The sequence below is a fragment of the Rhincodon typus genome, chromosome 31, assembly GCF_021869965.1.
Source record: "Rhincodon typus isolate 14 chromosome 31, sRhiTyp1.1, whole genome shotgun sequence".
Classification (NCBI taxonomy): Eukaryota; Metazoa; Chordata; class Chondrichthyes; order Orectolobiformes; family Rhincodontidae; genus Rhincodon; species Rhincodon typus.
Window position 1 is genome coordinate 24402503 of NC_063362.1, and position 20875 is coordinate 24423377.

The following is a 20875-nucleotide window of genomic DNA, read 5'->3' on the forward strand; positions in this document are numbered from 1 at the left end:
GGTGATGGGGAGGTGATGAGGAGGTGATGGAGAGGTGATGGGTGGGTGATGGAGAGGTGATGAGGATGTGATTGGGAGGTGATGGGGAGGTGATTGGGAGGTGATGGGGAGGTGATGGGGAGGTGATTGGGAGGTGCTGACAAGGTGGTGGGGAGGTGATGGGGAGATAATTGGGAGGTGGTGGGGAGGTGCTGGGACATAATTGGGAGATGATGGGGAGGTGGTGGGGAGGTGCTGGGAAATAATTGGGAGATGATGGGGAGGTGCTGGGGAGGTAGTGGGGAGGTGCTGATGAGGTAATGGGGAAGTAATGGGGAGATAATTGGGAGGTGGTATACGTGTCTGGACTTTGTTTATATCGCAACATCGGGGCGGCTGCACCATTGTTTCACTGTAACAACAAGATAGGATCTCATTTCATTGAGGTTTCTCCTAACAGTCGCTGCTACACTTTGCTTGGACTAAGGTCAGAGTCATTAAGCTGTTACGTCCAATTACCATTTAAATTTAAATAGACTGTAACCTATCCTTGCATACACAATGACAGTAATTCTGTTTTATTCAAATGCTTGTAATTCTGCAGCTTCATTCAACATTAATCACCGCTTGATTTCCCTCATCCCTTCCCCTGTTCCCTTCAACCGTGATTCTGTTCTGCTTTAGCCATTCACATAAGTTTCCTTATGATCATGAAAATATATCGACCGCGGGAATTACAGCGTCTCCTCTAAACTAGATCAGTTTGAAATAGGAATTAATTCTAGATATAAAAACAGAAATTGGTGGAAAATCTCAGCAGGTCTGGCAGCATCTGTGGCGAGAAATCAGAGCCAATGTTTCAGATCCAGTGACGCTTCATCAGTACTCATCTTAATACTAATTAGATGGTTCCTTGCCTAATGCTCACTCTCAATCAGAATATGACACCCTCAGTTCTGAACAATGGCTTGTACCTCATAAAGACACGTAACTATCTGATTATGTGATTCTTTGGGAGAGCCATAGAATCATTGTGATCTACAGAAGTTGAATAGAATAGAATTTTAGGCAGCTGCCCCATGACATTTGGAGGATCTGAATTTTCTCCAAATCTGTGGCAAATCTGACTATACCTCAAACCTACAGCTCATAGCCAATTTCTCACTTTAAATGAAAGTTCAAAAGATTTCCTCAGGTTGAGGGTGAACACACTAGTGGGTGAAGTTGAATTTCTTTCTGTTCCTTGGTTTTCACTGCTTGATGATACAGATTATGTGGACTTTCGGTTTACCAGGATATTGCCTGGTTTGGAGGGTATTAGCTATGAGGAGAGATTGGATATTGGAAATTGAGATTGTTTTCTCTTGAACGTTGAAGGAAAAGGGAGTGATCCGATAGAAGTTTACAAAATTATGAGAGGCACGGATAGAATGGATAGTTGGAGTCATTTTCTTCGGGTGGAAATGTCAATTACTAGGGGACAAAGGTTTAAGGTAAAAGGGGGAAAGTTTAAAGGAGATGTGAGAGACAAGTTTTTTACACAGAGGATGGTAAGTGCATAGAATGTGCTGCCAGAGGGGATGGATATCAATGTTTAAGAGGTACCTTGACAGGTATGTGAATAAGCAAGGGATAGAGGGATACGAACCATGTAGAAGTAAAAGGTTTTTAGTTTAGACAGGCATCATGTGTTGGTGGGCTGAAGGGCCTGCTCATGTGCTGTACTGTTCTTTGCTCCCAGACAGAAAGAAAAATTTGGAAGACCGGTAACACATGGAAGTGAAGTTCTTGTCATACTGGGATCCATTCTGAAATACAAGATGTGACAAAGCACTGTGTCATTCTGGAGTTTTACAAGAGATGGTGAGGATGTTAAAGAGTGCAGTTGTAGTGGGCCTGAAGATGTACAAGTCCTGCCGACTATAAGAGTAGGACCTCACTGACATTTCCATCCAGCGGGACAGCTGAGCCAGCTGAGGGCCAGGAAAGCCACAGGAGGCCACAGCCAGAGATCACTGGGGATGGGGCCTGACTGTCAGGAGAGGTTGGACCTTGGGGCAGTGATGAGGGCGGTGGGGTCAGAGTTTGGCAGTTGACATGGGGCTGAGGACTGGGCCTTGTTTGGGGTTGGTGAGAGATCAGAGCTAAGAGGAGACTTTCTGATGGGACTGGTGAAGGTGATCAGTAGGTGTGCAGATTGTAGCAACAAAGAGAGGTTAAAACTGGTGGGGGCTTGGATGGAGAACGAAAATTGGCTTGGCAGGAGGTGGCAGACCCCTGGACCAATGAGCAATGCCCAAAAATGAAGTAAATGTCTTCAGCCTGCTACCCTCCAGCCTGATTTTGATGTTTGGTTTCCTGATCCCTGAGAATCATGGCTATTAAAAATTAAATCTGATGCTCATCTGCAGTGTGGAAGCCTGACATCAATGTGATAATAACAGCTGAATCCTGTCTGTCACCTCCAGTCTAACAGATGGTCAAGCTGTCAATCAGACTGGCTGCCTCTCCAACAGAAGGCATTTCTGTGCCTCACTGCCCACTACTATAAAATTGGCCTGGGTGTAGACATGCCTCGTTTATGTGCTCAAGTGCTTGAATTAGGACTGAGCCTACAACTTTCTGAGTCGGACTTTCTAACCACTGAAGCAGACTTCTCGAACATTCCTGTCTTCCAGTATTTCTCCAGGATAAATGAGCAGTGACCTGTTCAAATGACTGAGGGCAGAATCTCACTGGGGCCTTAGCATTGTGGTTATGGTCAGATTTGTGGTAGAATCGCATGAGATGTCCACTGAAGCCTATCTGAACATCATGGTTATCTTGCAACATCATTTGCACATTCACCAAGTGGTGAGGTAGTGTTGACTTGCCAATTAAGGAGGATTGTAGCTTGTCAGACACCTTCTTAATGTCACAACTCGCCGCATAAATATTCAGACAGACATTACCAAACATATGAAGGAGCTAGACATCGAGAATTCTTGACATGGAAATCAGAGCGTCTACCCAGAGACTTCAGTTTGCTGCTTGTCCTGAAGGACCTCCATGTTAGACACCAGGAATCAACCCCTCAGGGCATAGATGCCGAACACACTCAACCCAAATCCACAGATATTGGCATTAAACATGTGCCAGCCTCCTGGCACATCTCCAATCCACTTACAGGATGCATCTACACTTCAATGTTACACCTCAAGGTTTAATGGCAATTGCCATTGTAATGCTGCAACAGGGACGTTCAGGGACACGCAGCTAGCTCATGGGTTGGACCAGCTGCATCTCTAGCCTGTTCGCGCTATCAGAGCACTCACTCAATCTGAGCCTACCTGGATGTCCACAGCATCCCTGGCTTGCCTTGCTTTTATATAAGTTCCCCCCTTAGTGAGATATAACAGGCTCACAATGCTGCTGCATTGCCTTGCCATTTAGCACAGACACAAAGGAAGGAAGTTTGTCATGATTGTCATTAGTCCTCAGAGAAGTGAAGGGAAGATAAAACCCTCTGACACTAGTCCAGAAGCTTGGACACATCAGTCAGCCACACAGGGCAGTTAGAGTCAGGATGCTATCGACCTTAACGGGTAAGGAACTGAATGCTAAGCAGACCACCATCCGTCATGAGACTTTTTGCCTTATTGTTACTCTTTTTTCTCCTGGAATGAGACAGAGAGAGACAGGTATAAAGTGAGGTGAAAGTGAATGGCACAGCTGGAACTTTTGTGCAAGTGGGAGATATCACGAATGAGTGAGTAGGCAGCACAGAGGGCATTCAAGGTTAGTGGTATCGGGCTGTGCGAGAGCGAGAAGGGACGGTGCTGCAGGCAATAGTGAGAGTGGTGGAGAAAGAGCCTTGGTGGGAGGTGTTTACAGTAGCAGAGAGTGAGTGTGAGGTATCAGAGAGATGGATTGGAGAAGGTCATTGACCTTCTTCCTACAGTGCTGGACATTCCTTGAGATGGCTGAGACTGCGCTGACCTGGGTGGAAATCTTGGACCAGGCTGGCATAGTCTGGTGTTGTAGCCTTGGGGAAGAGGACGTCCCATCAGTACACCAACCCATCCAGCAGGATCTCCACATCCCTAATAGTAAAATAGGGTACCAATTTTCCCCTGTCTTCTATGTCCAGTGCAAATATTGGGAACCGTGCAGGCCAACTCCAGACTGACAGTGCTTTTAAAGATGTCAAATCCACAATATGCAAGCAGTGGCACGTTGGGAACCATGCTTGGCGAGATGGGGATAGAAGTGCACTAGAGGGATGCCAAGGGGTGGGGTAGGTAGGTAATGAAGTGAGCTTGGTAAGATACTGTGAAAAAACTTGTTAGGCCTCATGTCAAAAATCACTCAAAAAAACCCCCTCACAACTTTGGTTCAGACAAAGGAAACTAAGAGTCAACCAGGAGAATGATTTCTCCTAAATTTCTTTTAAAGTAAGTGCTTGAAAATCTTTCAGAAGCTCTCAGAATTCTCCTTGATGGTTCACAACAGTAAAGCCCCCCAGGCTGTAGAGATACATTTCCTTTGAAGTTCAGACTGTCAATCAATCATGATCAAAGAAACCGTATGTGGCAAATACTTAGGTTTTATTAATGTCTCTAACACAGACTAAAACAGGAAATTATGAAAAATACATAAAATGCAGATACATGCCTTCTGGAATCTTGATGAAGATTGGGCATTTTTTAACTGTTGGCCAGAGTATACAGTACTCATTGATAAAGCCCAATCCTGCTAAAGACCTAGGAAATGTAACAGCAACTTTTTACAAATACATAAAAGACGCAGTCTGATCCAATGAAGTTTGTGAGTTAGGCAGCCATCTTACTTGCTGCTGCATGACTCCAGTTTAGGTTGAAAGATTCTATTACTGTTTAAAAAATGTTCTTTGTTAGCTGACTTGTCACATCATATAAACATGATCACCTTCTTCTGGTCCTGAATAGGCTTTAGGCTTAATGATTTATCACTTATTCTGGCATAGCGAGCTTGAATATTGATCTGCAGAGCAAAATGATGCGGCGTTATCTTTATTCATCTTTGCTTCAGTCCCAGCACAATACAAATGAAAGGAGTGTTCTGATAAATTGACATTCTTCCGACATCATTGTTTTCTTATTTCTATGAACAAATTTATAAACAAACTTGAGAATTAAAAAATGTGGAGTCCTAAGTGGCCCGTGTCTGGTTTGAACAGAAGTGAGTTTGACTTAGGGATGACCAAACTGCCCTCAGAAGGTGAGTCGGTCACCATGATGTTATAATGAAGATGCATGCCTCTAATTTAATTACTTTTAATGTTTTTGTCAGACCTTGGGAAATCCAGCAGCTGAAGGGAGGGGAGAGGGCAGGATTGATTAGGTAAGTACCATGAGGTGACTAGATATAGCACTTGGGGCAAATGGGATCAAAGGTTATGGGGAGAAAGCAGGATTAGGCTATTGAGTTGGACGATCAGCCATGATCGTGAAGAATGGCGGAGCAGGCTCAAAGGGCCGAACGGCCTCCTCCTGCTCCTTTCTTCTATGTTTCCATATTCCAGCACTTTTTGTCGGTCAGGAATTGAAGGGAATGCTTCCAAGTATGCTGCCTTCAACCTTTGATGTGATCAGACTTCTGATGACCAACTCATCTCTTTGCAATATCCAATCTCCAAAACCCCCTCAGACTCAACTCCTCCTCAAATTACCTTGAATGACAAAACTTGACCAATTTTGGATTCACCCACCTTAATGTCTGAGGAATCCTATGTTGAGCTTCTGAATGTAAAACTTGCCAATGCTCTGTTTTCCCAGCTAACCTCATAGTCAACCAGTCTTTCCAGGTTTTCTGTTTTTAAGAGGTCTTGCTATTAAATTGGCTTATTGAATTAAACCTATTCTTCTGGGTTTCTTGGCTATTAAACCTAGACTCTCACTGTCCATTTTCTGCCTCACAGTTATTATCCAGCTCTGTCTTGAATTGCTCCTTTAGCCGAGTGGATAAAAGTAATATCCAACTCTAAGATTCTCATTCAGCTATTTTCTTGTCTTGTGTTGTTAGTTTTTTCAGGTTATATTGTCTATTACCTGCTCCCCACTGTGTGCTTGAAGCACCGCTGTCTTTTAAACATAAAATTGAGGCAGGGTCATCCAGTGTGTACCATCTACAAGATGCATTGCAGAAATTCACCAAACACTCTCAGATAGCACCTTCCAAGTCCATCACTACTGCATCTAGAAGGACAAAGACAAGCAGATACATGGGAGCACATCACTTGCAATTTCCCCTCCAAGCCACTCGGTATCCTGATTTGGAAATATATCACCGTCCCTTCACTGTTGCAGGGTCAAATTCCTGGAATTGCCTCTCTAATGGCATTGTAGGTCAACCCACAGCAGCATGGACTGCAGCTGTTCAAGAAGATAACTCACCATCACCCTTCTCAACAGCTATAAGGGATGGGCAATAAATGCTGACCCAGCCAATGACGTCCATGTCCCATGAGTGAATAAAAGGACTGGAGAGAGTGCAGAAATGATTTACAAGAATGGTTCCAGGGATGAGAAATTTCAGTTATGAGGATGGGCTGGAGAGGTTGGAACTCTTCTCCTCGGAGAGGAGCATTGATCTGATAGAGGTTTCAAAAATCATGAAGGGTACTGGATAGCATAGGTAGGGAGAAGCTGTTCCCACCCACAAAAAGATCAAGAACAAGGGAGCACAGTTTTGAAGTGATTTGCAAAAGAAGCGAATACGTTTCCACTTAGTGAACAGTTCAGGGCTGAAATACACTGCCTGGAAACAATGTTCCCTGTACGCAACACAGTGCTCCAGAGTTCTGTGCTTGCGGTCGCTGCGTTGACCTCTGATTCTGGAAGGGGTGTGCAGGACCTTTGAAAATGCACTCAAGTATTGCAGTTATGGCTAATAATTGATGCTGTTTGTATGGGGAATAGACAAATGCTGGGATATGATTCTGCAGGGACAATGAACTCTGCTGTTCTAATTACTCAGTGACCTTGGAGTCATTGTTGAACAGGAACGAACATGACAATAATACCAACCTCTCGAATCTGCTCTCACCAACCACCACTTTCAAATCTTCTGCCTTCCAGAGACCTGCGGAAGACACCTGCAGGATTTCACTCTCAGCTACCCACAAATCAGCGGCAAGTGGAGGTTAAGTGGTAATGTCACTGGGGCCAATAATCCAGAACCCCAGTCTAAAGCTCTGGGGATATGATGGGTTCAAGTCGCACCATGGTAAATGTTGACATTTGAATTCATTAAAAAAACTGGAATTAAAAAATACAAAAATCTGGCCTGACAGGAACCATGACCATTATAAATTGTTTTAAAAAAAAGTTCAACTGGATCACTAACATCCTCGGTGAAGGAAATCTGCGATCCTTACCTGGTCTGGTCTACATGTGACTCCAGACCCAAAGCAAGTGATTGACTCTTAACTAACTGATGAGCAATAAATGCTAGCCCAGGCAGTCTCACCCACATCCCATGAACAATTTTTTCAAACAAATGAATCATACGGGTGACCATTGCCATAGTTACCGGTGCCAATAGACTTTGCTACCAGTGATGCCAATCAGACTGAGAGGATCAAAAGCAGAAGTTGTAGGAAAAGCTCAGCAGGTCTGGCAGCATCTGTGAAGAGAAAATCAGAGTTAACGTTTCGTGTCCGGTGACCCTTCCTCAGAACTGATGGTACCTGGGAAAACATCGGTTTATGTAAATGTATGTATATATACATATATTCATGTATGTGTATATATATGCACATGTTTTCCCAGCTACCATCAGTTCTGACGAAGGGTCAATGGACCCGAAATGTTAACTCTGATTTTCTCTTCACAGATGCTGCCAGACCTGCTGAGCTTTTCAGCAACTTTGTTTTTGTTCCTGATTTACAGCATCCACAGTTCTTTTGGTTTTTACTTAGAATGAGAAGATGTTTGGGTTTGTGTCTCTGGCTGGTTTCCCATCAGTCCAGGACAATATTGATTGCACATGGGCTAGAGAGCTACTTTTAGTTGTCCACTTAGCTGTGCCCTCTTCTTTCGCTCAGAGTAAAAGAATGTAAGAAAGGGAATGTGCTGAGAGGGCAGATGGACGGGGTTTATTGAGGGTGACTGTGAGGCTCAACACTGCAATTAGATGTGGGTCAGTGTCAGTGCTGGGTGACTGGATGGATAGAGACATAAGTTAATATCTAAACAGAGGCTTGGGGGAATTTGCAAAGTTGGTGTGAGGAGTGTTGTACAGTATAGGTTTGGGAAGACAGTAGAGGAACTGGCAAGATATATTTATGGTAAATTGGAGCTGGATGTGCCATTGGTGTCACCTTTCCTGCCCTGGTGAGGCCATTGAATTGATTCCAGCATCCAGGTATTCAGGAGCACTCCTGCTGTTCACCTTCACAGCAATTTCCAGCCACACCTTTCTGCTCTGTGTGACCAATTTTTGCCTTTTATCAATATCCTGCTGCAGGTCCTTATGGACTGCAGTATCAGGTCTGGGAAGACCGCAATATCTGGGAAGCTAGCCACAACCTTGCCTTGTTGGGACTTCACTTCTTTCATCTGCTCCTCTGCCTTCACAATCCATCAGCTGTCATACTTAGAGTAAATTGTCCCCTTGAAAACAATTGATGCAATTCTGACGTTAATTACCCAAAAGTCTGATACAAATGCAATAATTGATTTAAAAAGCCATTGACAGATGCATTGTACTTATTTCCAAGTTCCTTGTGCATTACAGTGTAGCCCCTGTCCCCAGCATTGCCACTTTAAGACTAACAATATTATTGAGATTAGTTTAAATTCTAGTTTGAAGCTAAAGTATGCATTACCAGTCTTGCATGTTCAGATTTATTCTTGACAAAAGTTGGTGATGTGAACTAGGTTCTTGTGGCTGCTGCCACAGAGACAGATTGGAAGGAGCTTAGGTTCCTCTCATTAGAGCTAAGGAGGTTAGAGGAGGACAGGATACAAGTATTTAAATTGGTGAGAGGAATTGATAAGATGGAAATGAATACATTCATTGTGTATTGGATATGGAGCAGTTGAGAAAGAGGGCATGATGACAAAGTCTGCATGAAAAGGTCAAATAATGAAATTAGGTGTCATTTGCTTTCAGAGCACAGGCAGTACCTGGGCTGTACTACTGCCTGAATTGGTTAGTGCTGTAATGTACACTTTTAAGAGAGAATTGGACAGGTTTTCATTACAGTTGTGATAATAGACTTGCAGGTATTAAACCTGATAGGGACGAACAAATAGAGGGAGTGGAATTCTGAAAGGATGTAGACAGGAATTAACGGAACACTGAGACAAGTGAACAAAATTCATCTGAACATGTCAGTCTCTGAGAAGTACTGATTACCCTCTGCACATTTGCGTAGGAACGATCGAAAATATACTCAAGTATTGCAGTAATGGCTAATTATTGATGCTGTTTGTATGGGGGATAAACAAATCCTGGGACATGATTCTGCAGGGACAATGATCTCTGCTGTTCTAGTTACTCAGTGATCTTGGAGTCATTGTTGAATAGGAACGTACATGACAATAATACCAACCCCTTGAATCTGCTCTCACTCAATGTCCACAGATCCATCTTGAGCTTAGATTACTGGATAGTGATGATAGAATCAGGAGACCTGGCTGATTATTGTCCTGTCTGCCGTAGGATTGCTGAGGTCACTTATTGCTATCTGAAAGTCAGCACAGGTGAAAGATTAGGTAACTCTCAGCAATCTGAGATTGAATTCTGTTCGAATGGCTAGGGAACATGTGAGCACTTGTGATCCCTCAACCAGTGGGGTGGGTGGAAGGGCTTTTTAACTGTTCTGAAAAAAGCACCAAAATAAATGACCTTGTCTTTAATATAATTGACTGTTGGCCTCGAGGAGACTGCTCTTCAAAGGCAGTTCATTGGGAGTAAGGTACTTTGGATTGTCCTGAAGTCTGAAAATGCTGCAATTGTCTTTTTTCTGTAATTCTTCAAATAATTTTTTGATCTGGTTGCGAAGAGGAATTAGGGAAACATAGCTGAGATCCTAAAAGAAACATGTTAGATAACACCTTTCAAGATAACTGTTCAGTTGGATTATATTTGAAGAACAGTTAATATGGGCGTGCAGGCAGTCAACTTGAGAACAGTAAGATCCCACAAAGTGCAAGTCAGGAAGTGGCAGTCATTTGATGACCAGGCAATGACTAGAGGCCGAAGGCTGGTTGAGGCACCCTGTTCAAACTGGTTCCAGGCTAAAGGGTCACCGGACCGGAAACGTTAACTCTGTTTTCTCCTTCACAGATGCTGCCAGACCTGCTGAGCTTTTCCAGCAACTTTGTTTTTGTTCCTGGTTCCAGGTTAAATTTTTTGCCACTTTCTTCATCCATTTGAGCAGATCCCTGGTTTATAATCTCATCTGAAAAGTGGTAAGCCCCCACGTAGCACCTTCTCAATTTTTGGTTGAAATTGCCAGCTGATTTTTTGAATTGAGGTGCTTTGGAAGACCTCAAACTACAACCAGCTCATTCAAAAGTCGTATCAACTGAGCCGACTTGACTCATCAGCACATTCTGAGCTCTGGACAAAAGTGAAGGAAAATACAGGGTATCTTAGACCCCAAATCAGTCAGCAACTTAGATGCTTTACAGTAGTTTTTTTAAACCTTGGAGCTGCAGAGATCTCTGTCTGCCTACGAAAACCTTCCCTTCACATTGTTACCAAAAATACCAACAAATGAAAGCTAATTTGAAATGTCTTATGATAGTCTAATTCCTATGTAATTCAGCCAGGAGCAACGGCCACCTGAGGACAAATGCCCACAGTAACAACTTAAACTAATCTATGCTTAACCATTCTGTCTCTCTTCCTTCTGACTGTGGGATTGAAGACTCAAGAGAGTGCCTGATGTAAATTATAAATTGGGCACATATTACAATCATTTATTTTTCAATTATTTTCTTCTATGAAGCTCACTCTCTGGCATGGTCTCTGGTCTAGACAATGAGCAGAACTGCCTTTGGGATTCTGTCTCTTATTTCCTATCCTTCAGTCAGCTGCTTATCCATTCATATTCTTGACCTTGAATCCCTACAACTTCTGAGCTTGATTAATGACTGTAATTGTATGTGAAAGTTTTTAAAGTGCTTTTGGAAATTGAGCTACACTAGTTTGGAAGGCTAACTTGTAGTCCATTTCAGTTGACGTTTATTCAAAGGAGTTGAGAACATTGATCAGCAGGATCAACTCCTTCTCAATTTATGTAGGCGACTGTAACTAAGTTTCATACAGTTTGCTCCTAGGAATTGATTACATTATTTCGTGCAGAATGGAAGTATTTTGGATTATAGCTGTCTGTGCTTGTTTTGTCACTCGACACAAATATGAGCAGGTACTTAGTCCATGTGTAATCCACAGGTACTGCCCTGAGTGTCCTTCCTGCAATGACCACTGGTTGCTTCACAAATCTGGGCATCTTTAACAGTACTCTGGTGTAAATGCCACCCATTATGGGAATCTATTTGTTTTTAATGAAAAATATTTCACTTCTGTCTTCACTCTTAAGGATCCAAAATACACCCCAGTAATACCTGTGAGTATGGAGTTGAAGGAAGAGAGAAAATTGAGTCTATGAAATTGTAGGTAAAGCCATATTTTCAATCTCTGATTTGTGTTGCATAATAGTTACGTAGTTAGGCTCTCTAAAGGAAAGGTAAATGACAAGAAATGGTGTGGCATTTAAGCAAATAAAGGAAGGAGGATGTATTTATCCATACACAATCAAACTGGAAAGCAGTATTGATTATAAAGTTGATTGAGAAACATTCCTCCTTTGATCCAATGTATGGCATCCTTCAAAAATGAGAAGAGCTCTATAAGAAGTGGAAATATTCTTCCTTTTCTCAGTTACAAAACCCTGCTTCAGTTTTGCAATTTCATATCATAGAGATAAGTTGGGACTTCGGAGAACACTAAAGAACTCAAATAAAAAACTCTAAGAATTTGAATGCTATTATTTCAGATATTTTATAATACTCTGCAAGTTAAAGATTTGTGATAATTAGTTCAGCCATAGCTCATTTGCTTTCATGTAACTATGAATGTTGTAAATACATTCAAATACTGGTTTACCCTGAATGGAATGGGGAATGGAGAATGGAGGGAACACATGTGAACAGTCTGTGCAGTCTCTGGTGTGAACTAACTTGAAGAGCATTGTTAATCCGATAACACATATTTTACACTCTATAGTTCATTTAAAAAGCTTACCTTGCTGCTCACAGACAATGCAGGACTGCCCATAAGTTGCCATCAAAATGACTACAATTTTTGATTTGATTTAGTATCATCATATCATAGAATCCAAACAGTGTGGAAGCAGACCATTCGGCCCATTGAGTCCACACCGTCCCCCGAGCAGCATCCCACCCAAACCCCTATCCTATCCTTGTAACCCTGCATTTCCCATGGCTAATCTACCTAGCCTGCACATCCCTGGACACTATGGGCAATTTAGCATGGCCGATCCACCTAACCTGCACATCTTTGGAATGTGGGAGGAAACCAGAGCACCCGGAGGAAACCCACACAGACACGGGGATAATGTGCAAACTCCACACAGTCGGCCAAGGCAGGAATCAAACCCGGACCCTGGCGCTGGGAGGCAGCAGTGCTAACCACTGAGCCACTGTGCAGCCCCAAATTTATTGTCACATGTTACCTGAGTACAGTGAAAAGTTTTGTTTTGTGAGCAGCACAGGCAGATCATAGCAGATAAGGACATACAGATCATAGGGTGCTAAGACAGAGCGAGGCATACAGGAGGTGCACAATAGCAAGGTCAACATTAGATTTAAAATTAGAGATTAGTTTGTTTTTGTTACCTCGGTTTCTGTTCTTCACTTGTGAACACGAGTGCTGGTAGATTAATGTTTTGGATAAATTTTATTCAGGCTTCAGACCTCTCATGGATCTTTATCTTTTACTTTAATGTGATTTTAACATCTAGTGTTCAAGCTGAAATTAAATCAGGCCAAAGCCAGCACTGGTCGTTCTCCTTGCACACACATACGAATCTGAGGTATCCCTCATATTATATCAAGTGAAAACATGAAACAGCTTGTGTTCAGTGGTGCAGAATAAGTAAGCACTTTGTGGTTTTAATTATCTCTTACTGTCGGCCCTAGAGGCCTCACACATGTCACAATTCCAATGATTGCCCTCCAGATCATGCGAGGATAAGCCTGCAGTGACAGGAGGCAAGCCAAGGATTTGCATAATTCTAACAATGTGAGAGAAAGCAGATGAGTCTTGGCTGGCGACTGCCAGAAGAGATTCAATAATCCAGTTCATCCAGGAAACACTGGTTTAACGGCCTGTCCCGTGTTAGCCCTTTATTTACTCATTCTCAAAGACTTGTCGAAACAACGTATTGAATAAGCTGCATTTAAACTCCAGCCAGATCCTAATGTCATATTTGATTGTCTTACTTACATAAATCAAATGGCTAGGAATTTAACAATATGTCATCGTCTGTATGCATTTTACAAATCAAATCAGAGCAACAAGTAAAGATTATGTGGAAGCTGGAGGAACACAGCACGTCAGGCAGCATCAGAGGAGCAGGAAAGTTGACATTTTGGGTCGGGACCCATCTTCAGAACTGTCCTCCATCAAGCGTGTGGCTAGGCTGGCAGGGGGTGAGAGAGAGGGAGGCCTCTCCACTGCCAACAAATACCAGCGGGGCAAGAAAACCACCCCACTTCACCATATTAACAGGATGCTGGCTTCTGTGCAGGACACTGCCAATCTGCCTCCCAGCCTGCCCCTGGGAATGTCTCCCCAGCGGTGAAAATGTACTCAATTTCTTTCCTCCGAGCTTTTAACCGTGTCTACAGGCCCACAGAATCAGGGGAAATCAATGCGTTCGCAGTTGTCAGCACCAGCTGGCTAAGTGGTGACATTTTCGCCAAGAATAGCATAATGCATGTTCGCAAATTCTGTGGAGGGTATTACAACCAAGATCAATATTCATTCCTGTACACTTCGTAGCACAGCTAAGGGTAGTTAGAGATTATCTAGTTCATTTCTCCTGAAATACGTTTTTAAATAATGCTTACAGAGATGGTTAATCAGCTGATATGACATTGGAAGGACTGGTCAATAGATAATGTTACTGAGCCAAGTGTAAGCCTTTACACACTGGGAACTTCCTGCTGAGTTCATTCATAAAAACGTGAGGAGCAGGAGTAAGCAATTGAACCCTCAGGCCTGCTCTGCTATTTAATATGATCATGGTTGATCTCATCTTGGCCTCAACTCCACCACCCTGCCCTCTCCTCATAATCCTTTAACGCTTTATTAATTAAAAATCTGTCTATCTCCTGCTTAAATTTATTCAGCGTCCCAGCATTCACCGCGCTCTGACATAGTGAATACCACACAATCCTCTTCATACATATAAGGCACTGATGGACTTTTATGCGCTGAGCCCAAGGATTCCCTTTCTGGACTTTGGCCTTTTCTTCTGTTTTGTACAGATTGGTGGTCTGTCTGTCAACTTGTGCTGTATGATTGAGGTTCATTATCGTCAATCATTACCTTTATTTGTGTTCAGTCCCAGAAGCGAGCTCCCATGCAGTTGGGAAGTGAAATATGAGGCTGAAACATATATCGTCTTTGTTCAACATTGCCTCAGACTAAAGGGAATAAGCATTTTCAAAACATGAAGGTGCATCAATAATAAGTTGATCTGCCAGACAGCATAACATGTAAGACATCAGGGGTGTTTGAAATATAGTAGGGCCAGGAGATATGTGTTTTGCTGGACCTAATATCCTTTTCTTATCTTTTCACTTTTAAAATACTTTCATTGAATTTCCTTGTTAGAGATTGCTAATATTCACTGTGTGTGTTTTGGACTTTTAAGACAGCGGACATTATTAAGTCAATAAACTGAATCTTTATATATTTTACAACAAATCCAAGTCTAATTATTCATGATTTATATGTAATGACAACAAGCCTCTCTCTTTGTTCTTAAAACTGCAGGAAGGCTTTGGAATCTAACCCAGCACAAGACCCTGAGGTCTGCCCTTCTAATTGGCTTGGACAGCCATATTAAATAAGCCTTTTGCAATTTCAACTCCATTCAGAGTTTGAAAGGATCCACCTGCAAATCCATTGCAAATATCACTTTTGCCAAACTCTGCCACCAGGTTCAAGCCAGCTCGTGTGAAACAGAATGCTGTGTTGGTGCATGAGGACATGCTCTGTGAGACAGGGCGCTGATGTGGTTATTAGAGCAGAGTGGATGGAGTCAACTGTGGGAGCTAACACTGACCTGGCTTGTTTGGTGCCTAACCATGTTGTACACTGGTAAATCGTGCACTATTAGTTGGTTAAACTCTGGCAGCTGTGTGTACACTTAAAGTCACATTCACCCCTATCACCTCTGAGCATATATAATTGTATTACTTCCTGATCTTGCAAGGCCTTGCATTTAAAATTATTGTCCTTTTGTTAAAATGCCTTGACTCTATTACTAGAATCTCCTTTAGTCCTACAAACTGCTGAAAATACTGCCTGTAAATTTGGTCTATTGCACTTCCCTGATTTGCTTTGCCTCATTGCTGATGGCTGTGCCTTCTGTCATCGCAACTTTAAACTCTGGAATTTCCTCTCTTATTCTCTCTGTCTCTCTCTCCTCCTTTAATATTCTCTTTAAAACCTTGCTCAGATATATCCTATTATGTGGTGAAATTGTGTCTAGCAATGTTCCTGTGAAACGATGTGAGACGTCTTACTGCATTTAAAATACTATATAAATTCAAGATATTTGTTAGGAGGGGACAATGGTTTTACATCTTTGTTGTGCTAACTTTCAATTTAACTCAGTGAGGTGTGTGTCTGTGGCAAAATAGAGCATCCTCTATTTTAAGCAAGCCTCAGAGTGGTTTTATATTCCCAAATTAGGCACATTCCCACCCACATCCCTGCTGATGAAAAGTTCATCGCGATTACATTGGATCAGCAGAGTACCGGTCTCCGACAATACAGATGGTGGGTGAGGGTTGAAATTAGCAATCCATTCATATTTTGAAATAAGAAATTAACAAGCTAATAACAAAAACAGAGACTGCTGCAGAAACTCAGCAGATCTGGCAGCATCTGTGGAGAGAAAGCAGAGCTAATATTTTAGGTCCAGTGACCCTTCTTCATTAGGTCACTGAAGAAGGGTCACTGGACTTGAAACTTTAACTCTGCTTTCTCTCCACAGATGCTGCCAGACCGGCTAAGTTTCTCCAGCAATTTCTGTTTTTATTTCAGATCTTCAGCATCCAATGTTCTTTGTTTTAGTTGGCAAGCTATTAAAATGGTTACCAATTCAATTGCTGCAAATTTTTACTTGCCACTCCATTTTCCTGGAAATGGACCCAAAATGTTTGGGAGGATTCTCCATCAGCTGTAACCAGGCAGTACAAGGGCTGCAGGGTACAGAAAAAGCCTATCACTGGGATCATACTTGAATAGACTAGCAGCTGTGGATGGCACAGTGGTTAACACTGCTGCCTCATAGGGCCAGGGACCTGGGTTTGATTCCAGCCTCGGGTGACTGTGTGTGGAGGTTGTAAGTTCTCCCCATGTCTTCCTGGTGCCCTGGTTTCCTCCTACAGTCCAAAGGTGTGCAGATTAGGTGGATTGGCCATGTTAAATTGTCCAAAATGTCTGGGGATGCACAGACAGGTGGACAAGCCATGGTAAATGTGGGGTTACGGGGATAGGATAGGGGGTTATGTCTGGTTGGGATGCTCTTTGGAAGGTCGGGGTGGGCTGCTTCCACACTGTAGGGATTCTATGATTAAACTGGGTAAGGTGACAGTGTCAGTATGAGTTTTTGGCCTTTAAAAAATTGACAAATTGCTGTTGTTCAATTGTTTTGAAACAAAGTAATGGCATTTAGAAACTATACATTTATGTGCCTTCAATGAATAATAAAGAGTGAAATAAAACAAAGAACTGCAGGTGCTGGAAATCTGAAACAAAAACAGAAATTGCTGGAGAAACTCAGCAGGTCTGGAAGCATCTGCAGAGAGCAAGCAGAGTTAATGCTGCCAGACCTGTTGAGTTTCAACAGCAATTTCAGTTTTTGATGAATAATAAAGACTGATTCAGAGAACATGGGAGCCTTTCCACTTCCACCATCACCCCTCTGCTGCAGGAAATCCTGTCCCTCAGAACTCAAGATTATTTGTGCACTCCATTTATATTGTGCTGTGAATATAGCTCCAGCAAAATTTTATCAGTATCTTGTTTCGGATATTAAGTTAAAGTCTCCAGAGCTGACAACGCTGTGAAATCTAAAGACAGGCATGAGAAAATGGCCCTGACAATAATTAGGGTGGACAGAAGCAAGGCGAAGCGTTTGTGGTTGGGAAGCACACTTTATATGCACCTAAAATTGGCCTCTTTCTCTGCAAAGGGAAAATAGGTAAAACTTAGAAATGATGCAAACTGGCCTGACCGGTCTTGAATACCTGACAATGGAACTCGCATTTTCAAATGGTACATTTTTAAAAAACTATTTGTTTCCTCTGGACTAGAAGACTACTAAAAAGCCATCATAGATGCAGGGGCAGTGGGAGCAGGAGTGAATGGATACCTGACTTTCTTTTCTGCCTTCCTCAGCTCACCCAGACGTATAAAATTCATCCCACAGATCCATTTTGTTTAGGCGTGAGAAATGGAGAGGATCGAATTCAGTTACGATGCCGCCTATTTATTCTCGTCCACGCTCACCTGCGATTCTGCCATTTTGGGGGAGACACTGGAGATTGGCCTGTGCCAACAGAACTGTTTGTCGGCAACATTCTCCGTGCACGAGGGAAGAGGGGAAAAGGAAACTGATAACTGAGTGTTCTAGTAGCTTCCACAGTTTAGTTGTTGAGGATAGCAGGCATAAGATTGAAGAGTGAATTAAAAAAACCATAAATAACCAGGAATATAGAATTAAAATCTATGTGTATTATAAATGCAAGGAGTACAAGAGGTGAAGGATAGGGTAGAGGTGAACTATACGCAGCCACAGTGGTAATTTGAAATCTAAACAAACTGCAATGGAAAGTACACAGAAGATGTGCCAACAACTCCCTGGATAATATCAACATTTATTAAATTACAAGAAAAAATAACCACGGTTGACAGCTGGACTCTGTTAAGATAGTTCTTTCCTTATCCTTTTAACAGATTTTTAAGGCTACAGGCAGTAACATTTGTGACAATTAACTTCATTTATTATTGTTTCAAAATAATTCAACAACAGCAATTTACATTTTATACAGTGCCTTTAACATAGCAAAACATGCAAAGGAGTATTATCCAACAAAATTTGACATCGAGCCACATAAGACGTTAGAGTAGATTATTAAATGCATGGCCAAACGTCAGGCTTCTATTTATTGACTACAGCTCCACCTTCAACACTATAATCCCAACCAAACTAATCTCCAACTCTGAGACCTAGGTTTCTGCTCCCCGCTCTGCAACCCAGGACAAAGAGTTTACCTGCTGTAGCAGCATCCTGTCTGAACACCATCTCTAGCTCACCGCAAACTTGTCCCCAGTGTCCACTGGAGACCTGTCATTGTGCAGTAGTGGAACATCATATATAGGCAAGCCATTGGACAATTCCAAATGTGAGCTTTTACTTACAGCCGACAAAAGTGAACACGGATTAAACCAATCAAGGCTGCTGTACATCCCAACAATGCCAACCAAACGCTAGCATTATGAACAATGATTATTTTACATTCCATGATGATCTCCTGCACCCAGCTGTCATCGGTCGGAACTGGATGCCAATCAGGTCCTGTGTGGCTTGTAGTGCCCAATGCAGCTGAGTTCAGTCATAGAGTCATACAGTCATAAAGCATAGAAACAGACCCTTCAATCCAACTCATCCAGGCCAACCAGATATCCTAAACTGCTCTAGTTCCATTTGCATATCCCTCTAAACCCTTCCTATTCTTATACCCATCCAGATGCCTTTTAACTGTTGTAACTGTACCAGCCTCCACCACTTCCCCTGGCAGCTCATTCCATACACGAACCATCCTCTGCGTGAAAAAGTTACCCCTCAGGTTCTTTTTAAATCTTTCCCCGCTCACTTTAAACCTGTGCCCTCTAGTTTTGGACTCCCCCACCCTAGGGAAAAGACCTTAGCTATTCGCCCTATCCATGCCCCTCATGTTATTTTAAACCTCTGTAAGGTCACCCCTCAGCCTCTAATACTCCAGGGAAAATAGCCCCAGTCTATTCAACCTCTCCCTATAGCTCAAAGCCTCCAACCCTGGCAATATCCTTGTGAATCTTTTCTGCATCCTTTCAAGTTTAACAAAATCCTTCCTGTAGAAGGTCAACGAAAATTGTATGCAGTATTCTAAAAGTGGCCTCACTAATGTCTTGTACAGCTGCAACATGACATCTCAACTCGTGTACTCAGTGTTCTAACCAATGAAGGCAAGCGTGCCAAATGCCTTCTTCACCACTCTGCCTACCTGCAACTCCACTTTCATGGAACAGTGCACCTGCACTCCCAGTTCTCTTTGTTTGGCAACACTCCCCAGGGCCCTTCCATTAACTGTTTAAGTCCTGTCCTGGTCATGGACAAGGAGAACGTCCCTTGTCCTGTCTGGCCCCTGACATTACACCCTAATGATTGTCACCATGTTCCTCTTTACTCCCCTGTGGAGGCGACATTGGTGGTCATTGCTAATAAACGCCCTCCCGGAGTGCACTCTGCCCTCTGATGCTGTTCCGCATGGGTCCCCATACATCTCGAGCTTCCCCATCACCATCCTTCTCCCTATCTCTGCAACCCACTCCCAGCCCAACTTCTTTTGAGAGTCACCCCCATGCAGCCCCTCAAAGCCTCCTTGCATCCCCATGACCGATCAATGGACAGACTATCAGCACTGTATTTGCCCCAGACTTCTGAGCCACTTAGACCAGCAGGCCTTAGACATGACTGACCAGAGCCCTGACTGTTGTCTCTGCAGCTGTCTGACTGATGATACCCGATTCCCCTGGCCTTCTGCTGCCGGCCCTGCAAGGACGCACTGGATTGCTTTGGACAGATCCCTGATCCCCATGAGTGATCTGAGTGGACAACTGACTGTGCCCCAGGATCTTGGGCCCTGTGCAAATGTGACCATGACTGATGGGACTGAGACTTCCTCAATCAACAGCAGACCCCTTTGACAGTACTGATGACTAGTCATCACCCACCTTCCAACGTGGCCATTTTGTAGGGTTCTGCTTTGCACGCAGTAATTTTCCGAGTTTTACATGGTTCGAATCACCCCCAGATCCCTGACTGTAGACACTGGACTTATTGAGGGAAAGTGAAAGAAAGAAGGCAGTAGACAGGTGCTTTAGGACAAAGGAATCAGGAAAAAAGGCCAGTCTCTGTGGTGCAATTGGTTAGCGCATTCGGCTGTTAACTGAAAGGTTGGTGGTTTGAGCCCACCTGGGGGTGAAGTTTTCGCTGTTTTCACTCCATCAGTGGGCAGCACGGTGGCTCAGTGGTTAGCACTGCTGCCTCACAGCGCCAGGAACCTGGGTTCAATTCCACCCTTTTGCACATTCTCCCTGTGTCTGCATGGGTTTCCTCTGGGTGCTCCGGTTTCCTCCCACCCACTGTCTAGCTGGCTAGAACCTGAGGTGAATTGATTTCATATGGCAACTTCCAGGAAGCATAGAGATACATTCAACAGCAGATCAACACAAAAGTCTAATGTACAAAGAGGGAGTTAAGGACGAGAGAGCAGGCACAGGTTGCTTTTTAGATAATGTTGGGGTGGTCAGGAATGTGACCATAGCCTCAGAG

The 20875-nt window shown here is 43.1% G+C and overlaps 1 protein-coding gene across 1 annotated transcript in view; it reads right to left on the reverse strand.

Moving 5' to 3' along the window:
• The window catches only part of igsf21a (immunoglobin superfamily, member 21a), a 449567-nt gene that overhangs the window by 1244 nt on the left and 427448 nt on the right, over nt 1–20875 (reverse strand). The window lies entirely within an intron of this gene.